This window comes from Pleurodeles waltl, chromosome 2_1 (assembly GCF_031143425.1).
Source record: "Pleurodeles waltl isolate 20211129_DDA chromosome 2_1, aPleWal1.hap1.20221129, whole genome shotgun sequence".
NCBI lineage: Eukaryota > Metazoa > Chordata > Amphibia > Caudata > Salamandridae > Pleurodeles > Pleurodeles waltl.
In genome coordinates this window covers 771,251,991-771,275,585 of record NC_090438.1, presented here as the reverse complement: position 1 = coordinate 771,275,585, position 23,595 = coordinate 771,251,991, and the positions used below count along the sequence as shown (strand labels likewise).

General features: G+C 47.4%; 1 protein-coding gene across 4 annotated transcripts in view; it reads left to right on the top strand.

Moving 5' to 3' along the window:
• The first annotated feature begins 1,349 nt into the window (after window positions 1-1,349).
• Window positions 1,350-23,595, top strand: part of LOC138268402 (serpin B6-like) — a 425,145-nt gene continuing 402,899 nt past the window's right edge. For 2 of the 4 annotated variants that reach the window (XM_069218030.1, XM_069218004.1), the window contains exon 1: window positions 3,082-3,217. The gene's annotated coding sequence lies outside the window, so the exon portion shown is untranslated. Of the gene's footprint in view, window positions 1,488-3,081; window positions 3,218-23,595 lie in introns of those variants that run through there. The other 2 variants (XM_069218013.1, XM_069218022.1) reach the window with 2 other exon arrangements.

Genomic DNA, 23,595 nt, shown 5'->3' with positions numbered 1-23,595 from the left:
GAACATAGAATAGTAAAACAAGTGTTATTGCCCCTTGTCTTTCTCTACATTTTTCCCTTCCAAATGTAAGACAGTGTGTAAAAAAGACATCTATTTGAGAAATGCCCTGTAATTCACATGCTAGTATGGGCACCCTGGAATTCAGAGATGTGCAAATAACCACTGCTTCTCAACACCTTATCTTGTGCCCATTTTGGAAATACAAAGGTTTTCTTGATAGCTATTTTTTACTCTTTATATTTCAGCAAATGAATTGCTGTATACCCGGTATAGAATGAAAACCCACTGCAGGGTGCAGGTCATTTATTGGCTCTGGGTACCTAGAGTTCTTGATGAACCTACAAGCCCTATATATCCCCACAACCAGAAGAGTCCAGCAGACGTAACAGTATATTGCTTTCGAAAATCTGACATTGCAGGAAAAAGTTACAGAGTAAAACGTAGAGAAAAATGTATGTTTTTTTCACCTCAATTTCATTATTTTTCTTTTTTAGTTGTTATTTTCTGTAGGATCTACACAAATTACCCCTTGCTGAATTCAGAATTTTGTCTACTTTTCAGAAATGTTGCGGTTTCTGGGATCCAGCGTTGGTTTCATGCCCATTTCTGTCACTGACTGGAAGGAGGCTGAAAGCACAAAAAATTGTAAAAATGGGGTATGTCCCAGTAAAATGCCAAAATTGTGTTGAAAAATTGGGTTTTCTGATTCAAGTCTGCCTGTTCCTGAAAGCTGGGAAGCTGGTGATTTTAGCACCGCAAACCCTTTGTTGATGCCCTTTTCAGGGGAAAAAACACAAGCCTTCTTCTGCAGCCCCTTTTTCCCATTTTTTTTTTAAAAAACGAAATTTTCACTGTATTTTGGCTAATTTCTTGGCCTCCTTCTGGGGAACCCACAAAGTCTGGGTACCTCTAGAATCCCTAGGATGTTTGGAAAAAAGGACGCAAATGTGGCTTGGCTAGAGTATGTGGACAAAAGGTTATGAGGGCCTAAGCGCGAACTGCCCCAAATAGCCAAAAAAAGGCTCGGCACAGGAGGGGGGAAAGGCCTGGCAGCGAAGGGGTTAAGAAAAATTTTGCACGGGTTATTTAAAACAACTAGGGTAAACGTACATGAAGAAGAATAAATACTATTCCAAGATGGCCGATACATTTGCCTGTACTTCTCAGCACTGACCTTGGCAATGGGCATGCTAAACCTTTGAACCGACTGCCCAAAGCTGATTTTACCAAGTACGAGTAGCAGGCTAATACATAGACCACTGTGAAAATAGCAGTAAATTAATTATACAATTTCTAACAGAAGCGGGCACTGTTACGCGTGACTTTACCCCTCGGGCTGAACACGTCGGTGCAGGGGCCGGGCTTATGTGAGGCGTTTTTCAAGCTCTGAACTGCTTTTATCAGAAGAAGGGAGGTCTAGTGTGTCAAGTCCCAGGGAGACTCGAGAGCAGGGGGTCACGCAGAATACACGACTGATCCTAAAGCAGGTGAGGAGTTAACTCTTCCACCTGACCACTTGGGGGCAATTAAATCTTACAAGAGAGTGTTCGGGGTAGAGGCAAGAGCACGCCCTGAGCTTTTATAGCTCTGTAATCATCTCTGTCTGCAAATAATGGCCCGTTTTGAACTGCGGAAGTTCAAAGTAAATTTAAGTGACCGGCGCATTTGCAGTTGAAAATCTACTCGGCGATTGCTTGCCGTTCAGGGCCCCAACGACTCCTACACTACGCAAAAGAGTCCAGAGGTGTGGCTGTTAATTGTTTAAGTGATTACACGGTACAAGCGCAACGAACTCTAGATACATTATTGCCGCTCACACAGAGGGGCTACAATTACTGGGTACAGTGTATTTAAGCTCACGGTGTATTTAACCTCAGGAAATATGGGCGGCTTAGATTTGTTGGAAGCCATCCAAAGCGGGCGTAGGCAGTGGAGGAATTTCCCTGTCTCAGAAAACGCTGCAGGGCGCGCCCTTATATAATGAACTATGTCCGAAAACTACTTAGTACGTGCAGAAGCTAATATGAAGCCTGGTCCGCTCTCGTCACATCTCTTTACACTAAAACCAGTGCTTCATTTATACAATAGATAAAAAGCGCTGGGGTCCAGAGTTCTAAGAGTCTGATGATGGGGTTGTAGAATACCGAGGCTGCCTAGTTTTGATTTCTCCTCGTGCCCTAGTCTATTGCCCATCACCTTGCAAGGAATGCACCCGAAACAGTGAAGTGATTTTTTTTTATCTCAACACTTTCTCTGTAGCTTATTCCAAACTTTACAATGCATGGTAGCTTCGCGGTTCTATATAATGAGGTGATCTGCCTAATTTCAGGAATCTCGACACATCTTTATATGTTTACTTATTACTTGAAACTAATTGACTCCATTTTAAATAGCTTATATTAAACCAGTGACTAAAAGCGGAGCGTTGTTGGAATAAAAAAAAAGTTCAGAATTCCGACCGCTGGAGCCTGAAGCGAGGAGAGTAACTTGGGGTGCTGTGCACGGTGCTTTGTCTAAGAGTGGGAGAAGCAATACACGTCTTGAGGAAACAGCAGAGTCGCACGCACCTGTTTCAAACGAGAGAAAGATTACTTCGGTGTTTCCATAATTGTACTTGGCAGCGCATGGGGCGGGACTATTTTACATGGCGACCACTGACGCCCTTTCTGATTCTGAGACAGTGTTCGGTGAAAACCGTGTACACCTCATACAGATGGACGACTACCTTGGAGTTGTACAGTTTCCCTTACCTGTGTGTGAAGAGTTTGAGTGCCAGTATTTTTGTTTTATGTTGCATTTTGGTACTTATAGTCTGATCATGTAACCGGATAAACAACTATACGTCCCAGAATGCAAAGTAGAAAACCTGGAATGGATGAGTTACACACGCTTGAATCTAGGAAACTTGAGGTTCTGCTCTTTGAGTCATACACGAAATGTACATTTGTCAGTCTCGTACAGTTTTCCCCAAAATGCTCATGGAACTAGATTAGCTCGGCTGCAGATGGGCGTGGCCGCTATTCCTCCTGCCGCCTCCAGTCTGTCACCGTCAGGGTGGGCGCGGGCAGAGTCCTCCCAGCTGCTGCTGCCGCCCCTCCCCCCGGGGCGAGGCTGTGTGCTCTGCCGTCACCAGTCAGGTATATTAGCCTTCGGCATCACTGCAGCAAGGGCAGAGGTCTCATCAGCAACTCACAGGAAACCACCCCTGCAGGAAACAGTAAGTATCTCTGCCCGAGGGCCACGGCAGCTGTGTATGGATTTAGTGATTGACTTGCCAGGAACTGCATTTTCGTTAATTCCCCCGCACAGAAAACCAGACAGATACGTTTTGAGCATGTTGTTCCTTTAGGTTTGCTGGTTAGGTCTTGTTCTTTCATAATGTTATGATTTTCCAGCTCACGCTCGAAGTACCAGGCCTCAATTGTCTCACGATTGTAACTAGCGTCAAAACTACTGCTGTTAGTGGAGTTTTAATGCACTCAGCGAGAAAGAACCATTTGCTTTTACAAAAGAGATAAAACAAAAGGGCGAAGGATGAAATGTGTGAATGTCTGCCAATGGTGATTACTCAGGGCAGGACTGTTCCAGAGTGTGTGTAACAGTACCAGACGGTCTTTTTATTCCAGCACGCCTTTCCCCAGTGGGCTGGGACCCTCGGAGACTGGGTTAGGAATCTCCGGGCCATTGCTGCTCCCTCTGACTTTCCCCAGCGTCCCGAGGCCAACTACAGCCCTGGCTTCGAGGGAGAAAAGAAGAAAGAGGGAGATAGAGATTAATCAGTGAGAGAGCAGGAAGAGAGGGGAGAGACGAGAATGCATCGATCGCAAGAGTGAGATAAAGTAAGGAAAAGAGATGGCAAGAGGGAGATAGTGAGGGAAGGAAGAGAACATCGGTATGAGCATTTTTGGCGAGATTGCTTTTGGCTCCCAGTCCTAACCTGATGTGGGATAATGTTCACTTTTCCCTCGGAATCACACCGAATAAGAAGCCGCATGTTTCTTTCCAGCTATGGTTTAGCGGGTGCGCCAAGCGTGGGAAGGATACGTTATCCTCTCCTTACAGGCAAGAGAACAGCACAAGTACTCTTCTCAGGACATGAAGGCACGCCACATATATGGATGATAGCATCTCTGCTCGTTCAGGTGGATGTTGTGCGCAGCAGTCAGTCACTTTATACAAAGTATTCACCGACGGCGGGCACCTTAGCATAATGCTTCTAAAAGCGTTTTCTTTCATAGATGCCGGGGGAAAAGTGACTACCATACTGTTTCTGTGAATGAATATAGAGCAAAGTAACCAGAGTGAGGGCGCTTACCCCTCCTCCCCCCGGATTTAGGCACAGCCTGGTGTAACCCTATCACATAAAGCGCATGTATGCCACCCGCTGCATGCCTGCGAGTTATATAATCATGACTGTGACCCTGCCCTTTTTGACATTGGGAAAAAGTGTCCGGGGATGGATGACGTTAAAAATTAGCGCCTCCCGCCCCGCCCAAAAAAATCTGCGGACGCCCGTGGTAACCACTATTACTTTATTATCTAATGCAGTGTGTAGTATTCTGTAATCTGATGTGGGGTAAATTATTCGGTGTAATCTGTTTCCAGACCTACGGCACATAAATGAATCTTGTCCTGTAATCCAGTAAATGGGGCAGTTACAGGTGGAGTTTCATCCTGCAATACATTTTGTGTTTAGTATACTTCCTCTTGCTTCTAATGCGGGGTAAAGTAATTTGATTAATGTCTCTGGCATTCCAAATGTGCAGTAAAACAAACAAACTAATCAATCACCTGTCATCTATGGAAGGCAAAGCAATCTCCTGTAGTGTAATTTAGGGCAAAGTAATAGATAAAATAACCGTAACACAGTGTGGCGTAAACTAACTATATAATAAGCTCCAGGAATCAAATACAAACTAGAGTAATCTTCCATAATGTACTGCACAATAAAGTAACAGAAATAATTATCTGTTACATAAAAAAGATTAAAGTAATGAGTATTAGCTCCTTCAGTAATCAATTTTATGGCAAGACCGGAGGCTCTTATTATGCTTTTTTAAAGCATGTTAATTATTATAGAGGTTGCTGTATGAATTGGTTTACAGTAAAAAGTTCTGAAAACATAATCATTAGACCAGTCAGCCGATCTCAGAATGTCCTCGAGTCTGGAACCTACCCAAAATGCTTTGGAAGCCATGGCACCCCTGGAAGAGTGAGCGCCGAACACGGATGTGTCTATGCCTGCTAAGGTCATGACCCAGCGAACCCATCTGGCTAGAGTAGCAGATGATACAGGTTTATGAGGTTTTTCGGAAAGAAATGAGGAGTTGGGATGAAGACGTTCTGAGGTTGGCTGTGTGGTCTTCGTAGACTTTGAGACATTGTCCTACACATAATTTGGGCTGATTGGGAAAATAAGGGTAAAACACTGAACGTATATTTGTTTTGGTACGTTTGTTAATAGTAAATAAAACACCTGTAGGGCAGAATTGGCGAGATGAAATATCTAGTGCTTTGACATCTGATAAACGTTTAATAGAGACTAACCATAGTAACATTGTTAGTTTGGCTGAAAGCATTTTTAGAGAAAGATCTGCACTGTCCTGCGAGGAAATAAATAAGTTTAAGACAACATTGACATCCCATAGTCTGGAATATTTGGGTAACGGTGGAAAAGAAAACTTTACTCCCTTAAGAAGACGGCATATCAAGGGGTGTTCCCCGATCGGTTTTCCGTTGATGTGAGTATGTTGTAGGGAAATAGCTGATCTAAAAAGGTTAATTGTCCTGCAAGACTTACCTGTACCGGCTTGCGCAGCAAGGAAATTTTATAATATAATTTAAATCGGTTGAAAAGGGATCAATATCCCTTCCCAAACACCAGCTTGACCAAAGAGACCAAGCGGCGTTGTATGCCTTTTTAGTGCCAGGAGCCCAGGCGTTATTAATGAAGTCTGAAGCTTCTGTCGAAATCGGGACGGGAGGTTGGGGATACCTGAAACCTTCCAGGCCGATAGGGTGAGATTACTGTTGAGGATGAGGAGAGCCGGTAGGATTCCGAAGGAGGGAAGGAAACATTGGAAGGAGAACTGGAAAATCGATAGTTAGTTCGAGGAGAGTGGGAAACCACACCTGAGATTGCCAAAATGGAGCTATCAGGATTAAGGAAGCATTTTGGCGCCTGACTTGGGCGAGAACTCTGGTAATCATTAGGAATGGGGGAAAGGCATGATTGAGCGTGGATGATCAGTCCTGAAGGAAAGCGTCGGAAGCCAGGGCCGAAGGATCCGGGCGCCAACTGAAAAACAGAGGGAGTTGTGTATTTAGGCGGGACGCAAATAGGTCTATTTTGAAGGGACCCCATTTGTGAAGGAGAGTTTGGAAGACTGAGGGGTGAAGTTTCCAATCGCTGGAATCTCTGAGGTAACGAGAGTGCCAGTCCGTGACATCGTTGAGGGAACCGGGAAGATACACTGCTAACAGGGAAATTTCGTTGTGAATGCAATATTCCCAGAGGCTTTTTGCCAGATCTGTTAGGGGTTTTGATCTGGTGCCCCCTAAGTGGTTTATGTAGCGGACAGCTGACACATTGTCCATACGGAGGAGGATGGTACACTGGACTCTGTTTTTTGCGAGGCTCTTGATTGCAAAGGAGCCCGCAAGCATCTCTAAATAGTTGATATCCAATTTGGACTTCTCTGAAGACCAGAAACCTCCAGTTGAGATTGCGCCACATCGGGTGCCCCAGCCCGTCAGACTTGCATCTGATTCTAACACAAGATCTGGGGCTGACGGAAAGATAGTCTTGCCATTCCAGGCATCTAAATGGTCTCCACCATTGAAGCTCTAGACGGGACTCTTGGTCGAGATTGATGGACTCTGAGTAGGAAAGACCTCTTCTGAGGTGTCGGATTTTTAATCTTTGGAGGGCCCGATAATGAAGAGGGCCGGGGAAGATGGCTTGGATTGAGGAGGCGAGGAGATTTACAACTCTGGCTAGGGGTCTGAGAGAGATTTGAGAACTCCGGAGCAGTTTCAGGATCTCTGATTTCGTGGATATTACCTTTTTGTTGTGGGAGTTGCAGGATAGCTGTCGAGGAATCGATTATGAAACCCAGAAATTCTATCCTTTTTGAAGGAATAGACACAGATTTTTCTTAGTTGACGAGAAAGCCCAATTGGGATAGGAGTGAACAGATAATTTGTAAGTGGTGTTGAAGGGAGCGACAGTCCTGGTGCATTAGCAGGATGTCGTCTAGGTAAATGAGTAATCTGACTCCCAGAGACCTGAGGTAGGTCGTGATCGGTTTCATTATTTTTGTGAAGCACCAAGGTGCTGAAGAAAGGCCGAACGGAAGGGAGGAGAAATGGTAAGTTTGTCCTTGCCATTGGAATTGGAGGAATTTTCTGTGAGATACGTGTATGGGTATGGATAAGTATGCGTCTTGAAGGTCTAGACCAACGGTACTCAAAGTACGGCCCGCGGGCCGCCAGCGGCCCCACGGACCTAGCTTGGCGGCCCGCGAGATGCACACCAAACGCCATATCATAATGGCAGCAGTATGTAAACCTAGAAGAGGGCCGCGGGAGCATGCGCAACAGTGGCTTCCTTGCGCATGCTCCTGCGGCCCTCCTCTATGTTTACGTACGGCGGCCATTGTTTATGGCGTTACCCTGACGATCCTGAAAGCCAAAGCCCCATAAAAGTCAGCGCTTGCAGCTAACTTTTACGGGGCTTTGTCGTCTGCTTCCTGTCACCGGCTCCACGTCTGCTGTCCGCCTGCCTGCCTGCTGTTCCACATTTGTGGCATCTTTACAGTGCTTTGAGTCAGGTAAGGCTCTTTGGTTATTTATTTATTTGTTTTTAATGTAGTGTGTGTTACTGGGGTAGGCGTGAGAGCAGATTGCGCTGTGTGTGTGCAGATGGCGCTGTGTGTGTTACTGGGGTATGGGTGGGAGCAGATGGCGCTGTGTGCAGATGGCGCTGTGTGTGTTACTGGGGTAGGGGTGGGAGCAGATGGCGCAGTGTGCAGATGGCGCTGTGTGTGTTACTGGGGTAGGGGTGAGAGCAGATGGCGCTGTGTGCAGATGGCGCAGTGTGTGTTACTGGGGTAGGGGTGAGAGCAGATGGCGCTGTGTGCAGATGGCGCAGTGTGTGTTACTGGGGTAGGGGTGAGAGCAGATGGCTCTGTTTGCAGATGGCGCAGTGTGTGTTACTGGGATAGGGGTGAGAGCAGATGGCGCTGTGTGTGTTACTGGGGTAGGGGTGGGAGCAGATGGCGCAGTGTGCAGATGGCGCTGTGTGTGCTCCTGGGGTAGGGGTGGGAGCAGATGGCGCTGTGTGCAGATGGCGCTGTGTGTGTTACTGGGGTAGGGGTGAGAGCAGATGGCGCTGTGTGCAGATGGCGCTGTGTGTGTTACTGGGGTAGGGGTGAGAGCAGATGGCGCTGTGTGCAGATGGCGCAGTGTGTGTTACTGGGGTAGGGGTGAGAGCAGATGGCGCTGTGTGCAGATGGCGCAGTGTGTGTTACTGGGGTAGGGGTGAGAGCAGATGGCGCAGTGTGTGTTACTGGGGTAGGGGTGAGAGCAGATGGCGCTGTGTGCAGATGGCGCAGTGTGTGTTACTGGGGTAGGGGTGAGAGCAGATGGCGCTGTGTGCAGATGGCGCAGTGTGTGTTACTGGGGTAGGGGTGAGAGCAGATGGCGCTGTGTGCAGATGGCGCAGTGTGTGTTACTGGGGTAGGGGTGAGAGCAGATGGCGCTGTGTGCAGATGGCGCTGTGTGTGTTACTGGGGTAGGGGTGAGAGCAGATGGCGCTGTGTGCAGATGGCGCTGTGTGTGTTACTGGGGTAGGGGTGAGAGCAGATGGCGCTGTGTGCAGATGGCGCAGTGTGTGTTACTGGGGTAGGGGTGAGAGCAGATGGCGCTGTGTGTGTTACTGGGGTAGGGGGTGGGAGCAGATGGCGCAGTGTGCAGAGGGCGCTGTGTGTGTTACTGGGGTAGTGTGCAGATGTTTTGAAAAAGTGGGTGGGGTGGTTGTTCCCCCTCTAAGCCCCGCCCCCTCTAAGCCCCGCCCCCGCTGTCACTTCAGTGCGGCCCTCGGCCGCAAACCATACTGCAATTTTGGCCCCCGAGAAAAAGTTTGTAAGTACCCATGGTCTAGACGAACCATGTAATCGTGAGGGAGAAGAATATCTCTTAAGTGAATAAGGGTTTCCATTTTGAAATGTCTGTACACGACAAATCGATTGAAATTTCTTAAGTTGATGACTGGTCTCGGTTTTTTGTTTTTCTTTTGGACTAGAAAGAGGGTACTGAGAAAACCGGAAGGATCCGGACGGGAAATCTGAATGGCTTGTTTGAGAAGAAGTGACTGGATTTCTGATGAGATTAGGGACGCCATTTCCGAGGAGAAGAAGAGGGGGGGGGGAGGGATCGTTGATGTGGGACTGAATAAAGTTCTATGGTGTAACCTTGAACTGTTTTGAGTACCCATGGATCCGAAGTGATACTTTTCAATTTTTCTATGAAATGGCGAAGACGGCCGCCCACAGGAGGAAGGCCATAATTGGGGCTTACCTTGTTGGTAATTTAACCTGGAGCCGCGTTGTCCACGACCACGGGAGCCTCTGCCCCGTTGGGGATAGAATTGAGGTTTGTAGGGTTGTGAGTCATAATTGGAGTTGTAGGAATTGTAGGCATTGAAGGAGCCTCTAGATCCTTGTGATCGGAATGAACAGCCGGTAAAGCGGCTCCTGCCTGTACCGGCCTTGCCAAAAACCAGTTGGTGGAACACTTTTTTGATTGATTGTTTTGCCTTGTCTATAAATGCAAAAGTGGAGGCAAACTTCCCTAAGTCCTTTATGAATGAATCCCCGAAGAGGAGACCATCTGCCTTTATTCCGGGGTCCATGAAAGCTAGATTGGCCAATTTAGGGTCTAGTTTAAGCAGGAGACCTTTCTGTCTCTCGTGAATAATGGCCGAATTGGCGTTGCCGAGGAGGCAAAAGGCTCTTTGGATCCACAAAGATAGTTCTGCAGGATCAATGTCTATATTCTCAGATTTGGCTGATTCCGCCATATCGAAGATTCTGGCCAAAGGACCCACCAGATCTAAAAGTTTGTCCTGGCAGTTGCACCAGGCTTTATCGACTCCTTTACGGGGGTCTTTACCAAATTTAGAAAAGAAAGTAAGGAGGGATTGGTCAGTAGACGGGGTAGAGGTAATATTAGAGGAAAGGGAAGGTCTGGGACATTCAGATCTTAGTTTGGACCTAGTGGGCTTGTCTAGGGGAAGTCTTAGTCTGGAGGAAATATAGTCAGCAACGTGAGAGGAGGGTAACCATTCAGTAGAGTTGGGAAGGTGAAGTAAAGAAGGATTGAACATGGGATTACCGTCTGGGTCCAGGATTTGTTTGGCTGTAAAGGGGCTACTGGTCAAATCACATTTTGTTTTCTTGGGGGGAGGGGAGGATTGAGACTGGGAGCCCCAGATATCTTTGTCGTCGTCTGATCATCTAATTCACCCATGTCATCATCTGTGTTGGAGATATGGGATATAATAATTTTTTGTGGCGCAGCTGAAACATGTTTAGTCTTTTCAGAACATTTTAGTTTGGGTTTCCCCTCCTTTGAAGGAGGCCTTGGAGGAGACTTGTCCTCAATCTGGGGTGAAGAAGTTTCACCAGTCAAGCTAGCGCCATCTGGGGTGACTGTGTTAGGGTTTTTTTGGGCAGGGAAATCCTTAATTTTTCTTTTTCTGCATTTCCCCCACAGAATGGGCCAGTAAGGATTTGGAAACCATATCCTGTATAGAGGATTGAAGGTTTTTTGTAATTTTGCCCATTGAATTATTAATGGCTTTTGCCACTGAATCACTGATAAAATTATCGAGGTCTTGAATAAATGCCTCATCGTCATTATGAGAATTGTCAGTCATATTTGATGAAAACCGGGAGGAAAAGGGTTAAGGAGAAGTTATTGGAGGCAAAAAAACTGGGAGAACACGCCCACGGGGGAATTACCGGTGTGAGGAGGCCGGTCAGAGGTTTGGAGTTGAGAAGAGAAGCAGGCGTTGAAGAAACCGGTAGGACCGAGGGAAGTTTGTTGAAGCCCGGTCGTCTGATGTGAGACAAAGCCACGTTGAGGAGAAAAACGGCTGTTGGAACGTTCGCGCGTTCCTCATAAGGCCGGCGCGAGGGGGGCAGTAAAGAAGGAGGGGAGCGTCGGGGGGGGGGGGGGGGGAATAATATTAGCGAAGAAACACAGCCGCGCGGCAGCAGAGTGGCGTACAAGAAATAATACATGCAATTAAGAAGTATTTAGGTAAACGCGCACACATAGATAAAATGGAGACATTTAGAACACTTATCTTGACTGCGAGCAGCAAGTGAGAGGGCTGGTCGCAGTCAAGTATAGTGTTTATAGTATGTTCAGGTGTTACTATTGGTGGCCATGCCGATACGTTTTCCTTTCCCATTGGCTGCCTGTTCCTTTAGCCTCATGGGAAATGTAGTTTTCTTGACTGCTGCTATTTAAAATAAAGCAAGATCGAGAAGCATAATAAGAGCCTCCGGTCTTGCCATAAAATTTAAAAACCAACTTCACTAAAAGATGTATTTTTAAATTGTGAGTTCAGAGACCCTAAACTCCACATTTTTATCTACTCTCAAAGGGAATCTGCGCTTTAAGGATATTTAAAGGCAGCCACCATGTTAACATATGAGAGAGATAGGCCTTGCACAGTGAAAACCAAATTTGGCAGTATTTCACTGTTAGGACATATAAAACACACTAGTATGTGTCCTACCTTCAACATACAGCACACCCTGCCCCTGGGTCTACCTAGGGCCTAACTTAGGGGTGCCTTACATGTAGTAAAAGGGGACGGTTGAGGCCTGGCAAGTGGGTATACTTGCCAAGTCGAATTGTCAGTTTAAAACTGCACACACAGACACTGCAATGGCAGATCTGAGTCACGTTTACAGGGCTACTAATGTGGGTGGCACAACCAGTGCTGCAGGCCCACTAGTAGCATTTGATTTACAGGCCCTGGGCACCTCTAGTGCACTTTACTAGTAAATCAAATATGCCAATCATGGATACCCCAATCAACAGTACAATTTCTGTAGGGAGCACTTGCACTTTAGCACTGATTAGCAGTTGTAAAGTGCGCAGAGACAATAAACCAGCAAAAACAGACCTAAAAAAATAGGAGGAAGAAGGCAAAAAGTTTGTGGATAACCCTGCAAAAAGGGACATTTTCAACACATCCTCCTCCCAGTCCAAAGCCAGGGTAGGCCAATCAATACCTTGCTGGACTTCCCTGCTCAGGGCAATAGAACCTGGATAATGGCCCACTACTGCAGGAGCTCTTGCCAGTTCTACGCCTCTCTGAACCCAGGTTGATCCCTCGGTCAACACTCTCAGGGCCCACTGAACTAACCTTGGGGGACCTCTTCTCCTCCTCATCTGAGAACTCCATCTGTGCAGCACCTAATCTTACCTTGCTCACAGATGCATCCCAGTAGGCAGACAGTACCACCAGAGCCAACAGTGTGATATGGCCCGTTCCACCCCTATGGTCTGACTTCAGTCCCCCTCCCAGGGAAAACTCTGACCACAAGAATAACAAACAACAGAGGCCACTGACAGCTCAGTGTCAAGAGCTAGGACCCAGGCCATGCTAGGGTCTCTAGCCTCTGTGGTTTTAAAAGGTGTGGGGCAGTAACCCCAGGTGACTTGCACCCTTTTTCTACTTCCCTTCCCACCAGTTCAGGAGTGGTGTCCAGAGACTGGTCACTCACCCTTGGGTCTGTACCCTCAGGCTGAGCAGGGGGCATGGGTGGGCTCTCCCTCCTCCTGTTCCTTGTGTTGGGATCCGGAACCCTCCACCTTGGAGTGGTACCCCCAGACAACTGTACTGTGAGGGTGCCACTGGGGGCCACCCCTCCCAGTTCCCTGGATACCTGGGGCAACTCATTCCCCAGAAGGCAGTCTATGGGCATCTGAGGACTGACTATGACCTGCCTCTGGGTCACCTCCCCACTCCACTCTAGGGATACCAGGGCCATAGGACGGAAGAAGTCCTGCCCATGGGCTGGTGTCACCCTACACACCTGGCTGGTGTACTGTTCTGGGGAGACAAGCCTTTCCACCATCATTGTACGGCGAGCCCCACTGTCCCTCAGAGCAGTGACTGGGACCCCATTCACTGTTACCTTGTGGAAGTGACAAATTCCACCCTCAGGGATCACCACCTCACCCTCTGAGTCAACCTCCCAACTAAGGGATATCATGGCATGGTCTATGACCTGCCCCTGGGGGCTACCTTACCCTAAGGCCACATTAGCCACCTTGGTAGAGGGGCCACCAATGTGGGTTGTCTTAGGACAGACAGAGTCCCCTTTCATGTGTCCTAACTGGGACCACTCAAAGCACCGGGGTTGAAAATGGGGTGCCCTGGGCCACCGCCTACCAGAAACTCCCTCCTTCCTGTCAGAAGGGGCCAGGGACTCTTTTTTTTTTTTTTTTTTTTCTCCCTCCTTATCCTTCGACCTGTCTGCATCTCCCTTAACTTCCCTCTCCTTCTTCTGGGTACCCTGCCCACCTTTGGCTGAGTCTCCCCCATAAACCTTTTTGTGGACCCTGGTACTCACCCAGCGGTCTGCCTCCATAGCAAGCTCCCTGGGGTCAGTCAGCTTACTATCAGTCAAGTGCTGGGCCAGCTCTGCAAAACACAGACTAGACAAGTGCTCCCATGCAAATAAGTTGTACAGCCCCTGAAAATCTGTCACATTACTGCCCTTCACCCATCCATCCAGTGCTCTGTAAAACGAATCTACACACTCTAACCAGGTCTGGGACTTAGTTTTCTTACTCTGCCTAAACTGATCCCTGTACTTGTCAGGAGTGAGACCATACCGAGTGAGAAGGGCCTCCTTCATGTCAGCGTAGATGAGGTTGTACCCTTGCCGGCTACGGTGTCGGGAAGACCCGCAAACAGTACCTTGGATTTGCAGGGCGCCGTGATCCTCGTGATGAGCTCCGGAGGGCGGTGTCACTGATGTCAAGGTATCGGCGCAGGAGTCGTCGGGCCCTGGAGGTCACACGCGTTGTGGATCGAACTCCAGGCTGATGAAGTCAGGTGCGCCGGCGTGGATGGCGTCGGGGCTGCGGTGCGAATTGGGACGATGCGACGTGCGGTGCCCACAGGTCACGGTGCAGGCAGCAGCGTCGTCATTGCTGAAGCGTTGTCGCGGGTAGGCCCAAGCCAGCGGTGCGGGACGGGACGGTGCTTCGTGACCCTCACAAGCGGTGTCCACAGGCCACGGTGCAGGCAGGATGCCTGGTGACAACACAGGAGTCGATGGTGCTGGCGTCTGTGGACCGTGGCTGCGGGACGGGACGGTGCTTCATGCATCTCATGAGCGGTGCCCACAGGCCACGGTGCAGGCAGCGGCGCCGGTGTCAGCAGGAGCGTCGTCGTCGTGGATGCCCAGGCTGCAGTATGAGCAGGTGATGCCAGAGTGCAGGGCCCACAGGTCGCGGTGCGAGTAGCGGCTCAGTGAAGTCGCCCGATGACAGCATTGGGGAGACCAGGGTCGCGGGGCAATGCGACTCCATGTTGCGTCTGCAGGTCACGGTGCAGGCCAGCGGCGTCGTTGCCGGCGTCGCAGTGGGTTCTCCTCTTGAACAGCACAAAACACACAGTTCCCAGTGCTGCAGGTTGAGGAAACTGAAGTCTTTGGTGTCCTGAGACTTCCAACAGGATACATGCTCTATTCCAAGCCCTTGGAGAATTTTCTCAAGCAAGACACACAGCAAAGTTCACCTTTTGCACTCTTTTCAGGCAGAAGCAGCAACTGCAGGCCAGTCCAGCAAAGCAGCACAGTAAAGGGACAGTACTCCTCCTTCAGCTCTTCTCCTGGGCAGAGGTTACTCTTGATTCCAGAAGGATTCTAAAAGTCTGGGGTTTTTGGTCTTCTTCTTATACCCATTTCTGCCTTTGAAGTTGGCAAACTTCAAAACAAAGTCTCAAGTGTTTGCAAGATCCTTCCTTGGCCAGGCCCCAGACACCCACCAGGGGGTCGGGGACTGCATTGTATGAGGGCAGGCACAGTCCTTTCAGGTGTGAATGACCACTCCTCCCTCCTCTCTAGCTCAGAATATTTTTAGTGCAGTAATCATTTCAGATTTGCTAAACTGTTCAGATGTAATTCATCTGCCATTAGGGAAGAGTTGTCTTAACTTATGCACTTGTACTCGGTATACACGCGGAAAAACATTAATCAAACAGTCAATCAGTAATTGGTCCATTCTCCAGGGAACACAAGAAAACACATGGAGAGAAAGTGAAGCTGACACACACTCGCCAAGGAAAAGGTAGAAAATAAGATTCCCAATGACACCAAGCAGTGTTAAGTTACTGGTAAGTTAAAAGTCCCTTTTTTTCAGAGGTGTTTTTTTTTCTTTCATAGAAACAATAGATTGTCGCAAGCGACAGCGTATGTACGTTGTCTCAGATGAGACCTAAAAATAAATGCCTCAGTTTGCAAAGTTTTTTCAAAATTGTAGTTGGGTGCACAAAGCTAGAAACTTGTAATGACAGAATCAACTTCCTGATTCACAAAATTAGGACACCAGTACAATATTTATCCATGCAAATGCATTCATCAACGAAATCTGTCTGAATTATATCCTCTGCTGATGATACATACATTTATTCCGGTCAAAAGCAGGATTTGGTATGCTTTGTCAAAATGGTATGCAAGCATCCCCATTTTCATGGGTGTGAATAATATTTTATAATATGTTAATACGTTGGGTGTAGACATACATCTCATTTAAATATGAAAACATCACTTGGTGAAAAATCTGCATTAATAAATGTTTTAGTTTGGAGTACTTCAGAAAATCAAGGATTGTCAAAGTCTAAGTAAAACATTTCTGAGACTGTTTCTGAATCCCTGGATAGTCAGAAACCTGCTCTAAATGTAAGAACAATATTGCAGGAGCAATTTGTTCCAAATGGAAAAGCAATCCCAAAGGAGCAATTTAACTCCTTTAGAAATTAGGCTCAAAGAGACTAGCATATAAGCAGTCTAGATATACAAAAAAATAAAATTATATCTATAGGAAAGTACCATCTTGCCTGACATGTTACTCCCTTTTTTACTTCTGTGTATTTTGTTTTTGCCTGTGTAACTGGGATCCTGCTAGCCAGGACCCCAGTGCTCATAAAGTATGCCCTATATGTGTTCCCTTTGTGGTGCCTAACTGTATCACTGAGGCTCTGATAACCAGAATCTCAGTGTTTATGCTCTCTCTGCTTTTAAAATTGTCACTGCAGGCTAGTGATTAATTTTACCAATTCTGATTGGCACACTGGAACACCCTTATAATTCCCTAGTATATGGTACCCAGGGTATTGAGGTTCCAGGTGATCCCCATGGGCTGCAGCATTTCTTTTGCCGCCCATAGGGAGCTCAGACAATTCTTACACAGGCCTGCTACTGCATCCTGAGTGAAATAACGTCCACAGTATTTCACAGCCATTTTACACAGCACTTAAGTAACTTATAAGTCACCTATAAGCCTAACCCTTACTTAGTGAAGGTTAGGTGCAAAGTTACTTAGTGTGAGGGCACCCTGACACTAGCCAAGGTGACCCCACATCGTTCAGGGCAATTTCCCTGGACTTTGTGAGTGTGGGGACACCATTACACGCGTGCACTACATATAGGTCAATACCTATATGTAGCGTCACCATGGTAACTCCGAACATGGCCATGTAACATGTCTAGGATCATGGAACTGTCCCCCCCAATACCATTCTGGTATTGGGGGGACAATTCCATGCATCCCCGGGTCTCCAGCATAGAGCCCAGGTACTGCCAAACTAACTTTCTGGGGTTTTCTCTGCAACTACCGCTGCTGCCAACCCTCAGACAGGTTTCTGCACCCTGGGGCCTGGGCAGCCCAGTCCCAGGAAGGCAGAACAAAGGATTTCCTCTCCCTTTGGAGATAGGTGTGAAGGGCCTGGGAGGAGTAGCCTCACCTGGCCTCTGGCAATGCTTTGAAGGGCGCAGATGATGCCCTCCTTGCATAAGCCAGTCAACACTTCCCTGACCAGCACCTCCCAGGGGAGGTGCCCAGAGCTCCTCCTGTGTGTCCCAGACCTCTGCCATCTTGGATGCAGAGGTGTGAGGGCACAATGGACGGCTCTGAGTGGCCAGTGCCAGCAGGTGACGTCAGAGACCCCTCCTGATAAGTGCTTACCTTTCTCTATAGCGAATCCTCCTCGGAGGGCTATTTAGGGTCTCTCCTCTGGGCATCTCACCAGATAACTAATGCAAGAGCTCACCAGAGTTCCTCTGCACTTCCCTCTTCGACTTCTGCCAAGGATCGACCGCTGACTGCTCCAGGACACCTGCATAACCGCAACAAAGTAGCAAGAAGACTACTAGCAACATTGTAGCGCCTCATCCTGCCGGCTTTTTCGACTGTTTCCTGTTGGTGCATGCTCTGAGGGCTGTCTGCCTTCATCCTGCACTGGAAGCGAAGAAGAAATCTCCTGTGGGTCGACGGAATCTTCCCCCTGCCAACGCAGGCCCAAAACATCTGCATCACCGGTCCTCTGGGTCCCCTCTCATCCTGATGAGCGTGGTCCTTGGAACACAGGAGCTGGGTCCAAGTGTCCTCGACAGTCCAGTGGCCGTTCTGTCCAAATTTGGTGTAGGTAAGTCCTTGCCTTCCCACGCCAGACAGTAATCCTGTGAACTGCAGCTGCTCGGGCTTCTATGCACTTTTGCAAGACTTCCTTTGTGCAAAGCCTAGCTCAAGTCCCCAGCACTCCATCCCGCAATGCCCAACTCGCTGAGTTGGACTCAGACGTCGTGGGACCCTCTTTTGTTGTTCTGAGTCGACCGTTGTCCTCAGATCTTCTAAGTGCCTGTTCAGGTGCTTCTGCGGGTGCAGCCTGCTTCTGCTTGGCTCTCCGTGTTGCTGAGCGCCCCCTCTGTCTCCTCCTCCAAGGGGCAACCTCCTGGTCCTTCCTGGGCCCTAGCAGCACCCAAAACCTTCAACTGCGACCCTTGCAGCTAGCAAGGCTTGTTTGAGATCTTTCTGCATGGAAACAACTCTGCATTCTCCAGCACGCCGTGTGACATCTTCTGACCAAAGTAGAAATTCCTGGAACCTTCCGTTGTTGGAGAATTTTCGGCTTCTTCAACCCAGAGGCAGCCCTTTTGCACCTTCATCCGGGGTTTAGGGGGCTCCTGCCCCCCGGGACACTTGCGTGACTCTTGGACTTGGTCCCCTTCCTTTACAGGTCCTCAGGTCCAGGAATCCATCTTCAGTGCTTTGCAGTCACTTGTTGTCCTTGCAGAATCCCCTATCTTGACTTTACTGTCTTTCTGGGGTAGTAGGTTAACTTTACTCCTACTTTTCAGGGTCTCGGGTGGGGTATCTTGGACACCCTTAGTGTTTTCTTACACTCCCAGCGACCCCTACACACTGCACTAGGCCTGGGGCCCATTCGTGGTTCGCCTTCCTCTTTTGGAGTATATGGTTTGTGTTGCCCCTAAGCCTATTGTCTCCTATTGCATTCTATTGTGTCCTACAGTGTTTGCTCTAACTTTCTAAGTGTATTCCTTACCTGATTTTAGTCTGTGTATATATTTTGTGTATTTTTCTTACCTCCTAAGGGAGTATATCCTCTGAGATACTTTTGGCATATTGTCACTAAAATAATGTACCTATTTTTAGTAACTGAGTATTGTGCTATCTTGTGATATAGTGCCAAGTGATATAAGTGGTGTAGTAAGAGCTTTGCATGTCTCCTAGTTCAGCCTAAGCTGCTCTGCTATAGCTCCCTCGATCAGCTTAAGCTGCTTGAACACCTCTAATCTACTAATAAGGGATAACTGGACCTGGCACAAGGTGTAAGTACCACTAGGTACCCACTATAAGTCAGACCAGCCTCCTACAATATCATCTGCAGCTCTAAAGTATTAAAATCAGATTTAGTGCACCACAAGCCTGAGAGCCACATAGAACTTTACACTGGGCGTTCTTGCACCAGAATTTGTACAATTTGCTGAAGTTTAGTAAACTGTAATTCAGGCGCTGTCTCTTTCATTTGGCTTAGAAAACCTGTTTTTTGTGGGGGGAAGCAGAAGTCCCTTGTTAGGCCCTTAACCTGAATAACCTAGTAGAAATTCCATTCAGACAACGAGGGCCACAACAGCATGTGTTTCTTTGAAATGTGCTTCCTGGCCTGAGTGGAGAGTAATTACTTCACAAAATGGCTGAGTCTTCTTCTGTCTTCACACAACTTTACTATTTTAGCTCTCCTTTTTGCCCAAGTTAGCTTTGAGAGTTTAGGGAACCCACAAGTGGTGTTGCATCATAGTCACAAAAGGTACAAGTTACAAGGTGCCACAAAGCAAGTGCCCCAGCTTCAGTCGGGCATGTTGGACACAAGTGCCTTGGTGGCCAAGGCTGGGTTAAAAAGGGGAGGCTGTTGGGCACACTTCAGAAATGGAGCAGCTCCTTCATCCGTTGCAAAGGTTGCTCAGCAATTCTGATCGTACCAATTATGGATCCAATCCCACGGTTCACTGCTTCAGCCCATTTTAACAGTCAGTTCCCTTTTGGAGGGTTGGTGCATTCCTTCTGTCTTGGTTAGGTGGGATCATTGGTTTCAAGGACAAGCTGTCAATACCGTTTCCAGATTAGGCTTCAGGTCATGTCCTCTAACCTCTGAGAAGTTGGCTGAGAGGCAGATCCCAGCCCTGATTATGCAATATTCTTTTGGGTAATATGGGGAGCAGTGCCACTTCTGCTGAATAGAACTAGAAACAACAAGTTGGTCAGTATCTTCTACTTTTATACAGAGGTAGCAGTCAGGCTATATGGATTCACTGTCTGTCTTTGCAGTTACAGTTTGGGTCTGTTCCTCTTTCATGTTTTCTTCCCAGGACTTTCTTCCAGACTCCACCTTTATCTTGAGTGATGCTCTTCACTACAAGGCCCACTTCACTCCACCTTTGGCACAAAAGCACAAGGGAGTTGTGAACATTCTGTCTAGATTCTGACTATCAATAGCCCCATATAACAATATTAGGAAGAGACAAAGAACTGGTTCCCTTCTAACAACCTTACACAGATACTGCAGTCCACCCTTCATCAATGATAACAGATTCAGGAAGAGTATCAGAAAGAAACTAATCAACACTATAATGGTAAGCCTTCCCTCTCTTTTCCCCGACTTCAGTGCCTGGCTTCCCTCCCCACCCTTCTTTTAGGAACATCTGCAATACATTTCCGCAGTCTTGGAAAGCCACCCCACCTCCATCTTGTTCACATGAATAGACTAAGGGCTTCCAAAAGGGAACTCAAAGTCCAATGTTACTTTCGAGTTGGTATGTAGTGCCAGAGTGGTACTTACATTTTAAGTATCTGTACTCATTATGGATTACTGTCAAGGCCAGGATATTGTGTAAGGTTGCTTTCTTATTTTTGATACAAGATGGGAAGCTTACAACAACTCAAACTCAGTATAACTGTTACAGCATTACGGTACGCATCAAAAGGAGTCATTGTGCAGTTAGCAACATAATGCACATTGATACATAGATGGTCAATACATTTGTATTAGTTATAGGTGGATTAACGAGGGAGCATCCTGTTCATGTAGAGGCTTGAACTCCGTTTGCTTCATTCTCTATCTGTAGGCAAGATATGTGATCAATAGGGCCCAAATGACCTCTGGCATCCGCTCCTAGTACACCCTAGCTGTTCCAGACAGTATGTCGCAGGCAGGCCTGGAGCTGCGCAGGGGTTGCCTCCCCCAGTTTATCGCGACCCTGCGCTTGGCCAAAAGCACCAGCATTGCAGTCAGCTGGCATACCTCAGGTGGAACATCCTTCACATATTGCAAAAGGGCCACCAAGGGAGTGCATTGGCGACGATGGCCCGTGATCAATTCAATGATCTTGTAGATTTTAGGCCACTGCGGGGATGAAGTCACAGAGCAACACTCAAGGAGTCAAGCTATCTGCCTCAACAGCTGTGTGAGGCTGAAATGGGGGTGAATGGGCAAATTGTGCCTGTGCACAGGTGTAGTGCAGTTCCATGTCGGGGGCACAGATACACCTCCTATTCAATGGGGAGAGTTAAAGCTTTTCCCATGTGATTCGAGGGGGTTTACCTGCCCATCCTAGGGTAATTAGAGCAGATCTAACCCTGAGTCTGAGAAAGGCCAACATAAGGGAAATGTCGATTTTGATAAAGGAATTTTCAATGTCCAGCGATATCGGCAGCAGAAGGGTGGCTATCCGTTTAGTGAGGATTTTCTTCTCTACATGAATAAGCGAAAGGTGCCTGTAGGAGTTGCAGCAATTTGAGGATTTCAGGATGGTGACAATTACTGTTTTGTGCAAGGAGAGTGGCAGCTTACCGGTCTGTATTGCCTCTTCGTACACCACAAGCAAATTGGGCGCAAGGATCTGAGATTGTCAGGTTGTATTCTTAATTACCCTAGAAAAGAGTGATTTCCTCCAAGTGGCCACAGTGCCACCTTGCACTGAAAACTACACATCAAATGTATCGGGTGTCATCTTTGGAAGGTCTCTTTCAGGAGGTAAAAACCCTCAGGGCAAAAACTTCCTTGCCAATCTTGATTTTATGATGAAAATAAGCAAAGCACCAAACTTTTCCCTGAAATCAGGAAAGAGAAAAACGGGCAAAAAAGTTCTTCCGGAGAAAAATCCAAGATCAAATCTGACTGCAAGGACTAAAAATCGGGGCCTAAAATACAATCAAATGCTTGAATGGTCAAAAAAGAACGGAGTGACTGCGTTGTGATGTGTCCATCATTCATTAATGCTTCCAACAGGAACTGAAATCAAAGGGAATGACATTCCTTTGATGTGGACTCTGTAGCTCAAGCACCACCCTTCCCTGCAGATGCTGCACACAGTTAGTATATCACCCCTTCAGGCTCTCACAATCGGAGAAATGCAAGCGAGGTCTAGGCTGTGCTTGATGCCCAACAAGGTGCAGAGTGCAGAAAGATGCTGCCATCTGAACGATCAGTGTACTGTCTCCTTGACACTTGCAGGGTCTTGTAAGTTCCTGGAGGGGCTGTATTAATTACTTTCGGTTACTCTGGAATGTAGTGGACGTACTGACGAATGTAGATGAATTTAGCTGGGCCCATATAAATTGTGGAACATGTGCAACTGATTGGCATCTTACCCTGGCATTAACTCTTAATAAGGTTGGCTCCAGGCCGGATTTCTAGGTCCGAGCAATAAGATTACCTTTTAACTTTAGAAAAGCTCTGCATACCAGCATTGAAGTAATAATTGAACTCCACATTACTGCCTACCACTAACCGCATGGTGGACGCCCTAGAGCTGTGGTTTAAAAAGCATCTGGTCTTGTGATCTTAGGAGAGGGTGATAGATTTATGTATGTGCTGAAAACGTGCCTTAAACCCTCTCAAGAACCACAGTCTAATCTGTTTAGCCTTGCTGTACGAACCTGCTGCCTGTGATGAGGAGCCTGCTGGCGATTGTAGTGCTACTGTGCAGACTGCTCAAAAAGCATCACATCAAAATAAAGGCTGGTTCTTGATCACTGCTCTTTTCTGCTGCTGGTCAATTTCACCTACTCTGACCATTAAAGTCACCACAGTCCTGGACTCCCCTTAAACCCTCGGTGTGTTGGTTGATTTGGTGGGAGTGTCACTACACCTTTTGGGATTGTGTCTCCAGTGTCATATGTCCCTCCCAGAATCAAGCACATCTGTGATTATTGGACTGTAATCAATTTTGTCTTGGGCTGTTTATTATTGAGTTCCATTGTATTTTGAATGTTTCATGCATTGCATTCACGAGTAAGCCTTCGGATTTACTCTACTTCGAATATCTGGCCCTTGTGCCCGTAGTGTTGTGGGCCCTGGACCCTCATGGTAGACAAAATGAGTGACAGAGAGGCATAGTTGGGGTACTTGCAACAGGTCATGAGCACGTACGCCTGTGCTCTTTTATTGGCAGGGTTACCTGACTGGTCACGCCTGTGATGGATAGGTGTGGGATGAGTGTGAAGGCCAGCCCTTAAGGAAGTGACTGGTAACACATTGCTTTGCAAACACTAGTTTGAGTCAAGCAGGACTCTAAACCACTCCTAAAATGTATATGTATAAAAAAAAAAAAAAATGAATCCAACATGTGGGAATAAATAAACAGAAAAACAAAACACCACTGAGTCTTAGCCTTTTCTGGCATTCCGCAGGACAGTACAGGATAGGTGCAGCTTGGAGCACCCGGGCACCACAAAATGCATCCATAGTTTCACCAGATGACTTTGGGCACGAATGCGGTGTGGATGGAGTCTGGACCACTCGACCCATGTACATGAGGTTACAGTTCACCTGCGTGGTGTTGTATTGTCCTGCATGCTGTCATGGTGTTGGAGTTGACGTTAGCAGTTTAACCCGGGGTGCATCAGGAGCATTGGCAGGGTCTGCTGTGGGGTTTTCTCTGGAGGCAGCCTGGCTTCATGAAAGGCAAAGACTAGGATGAC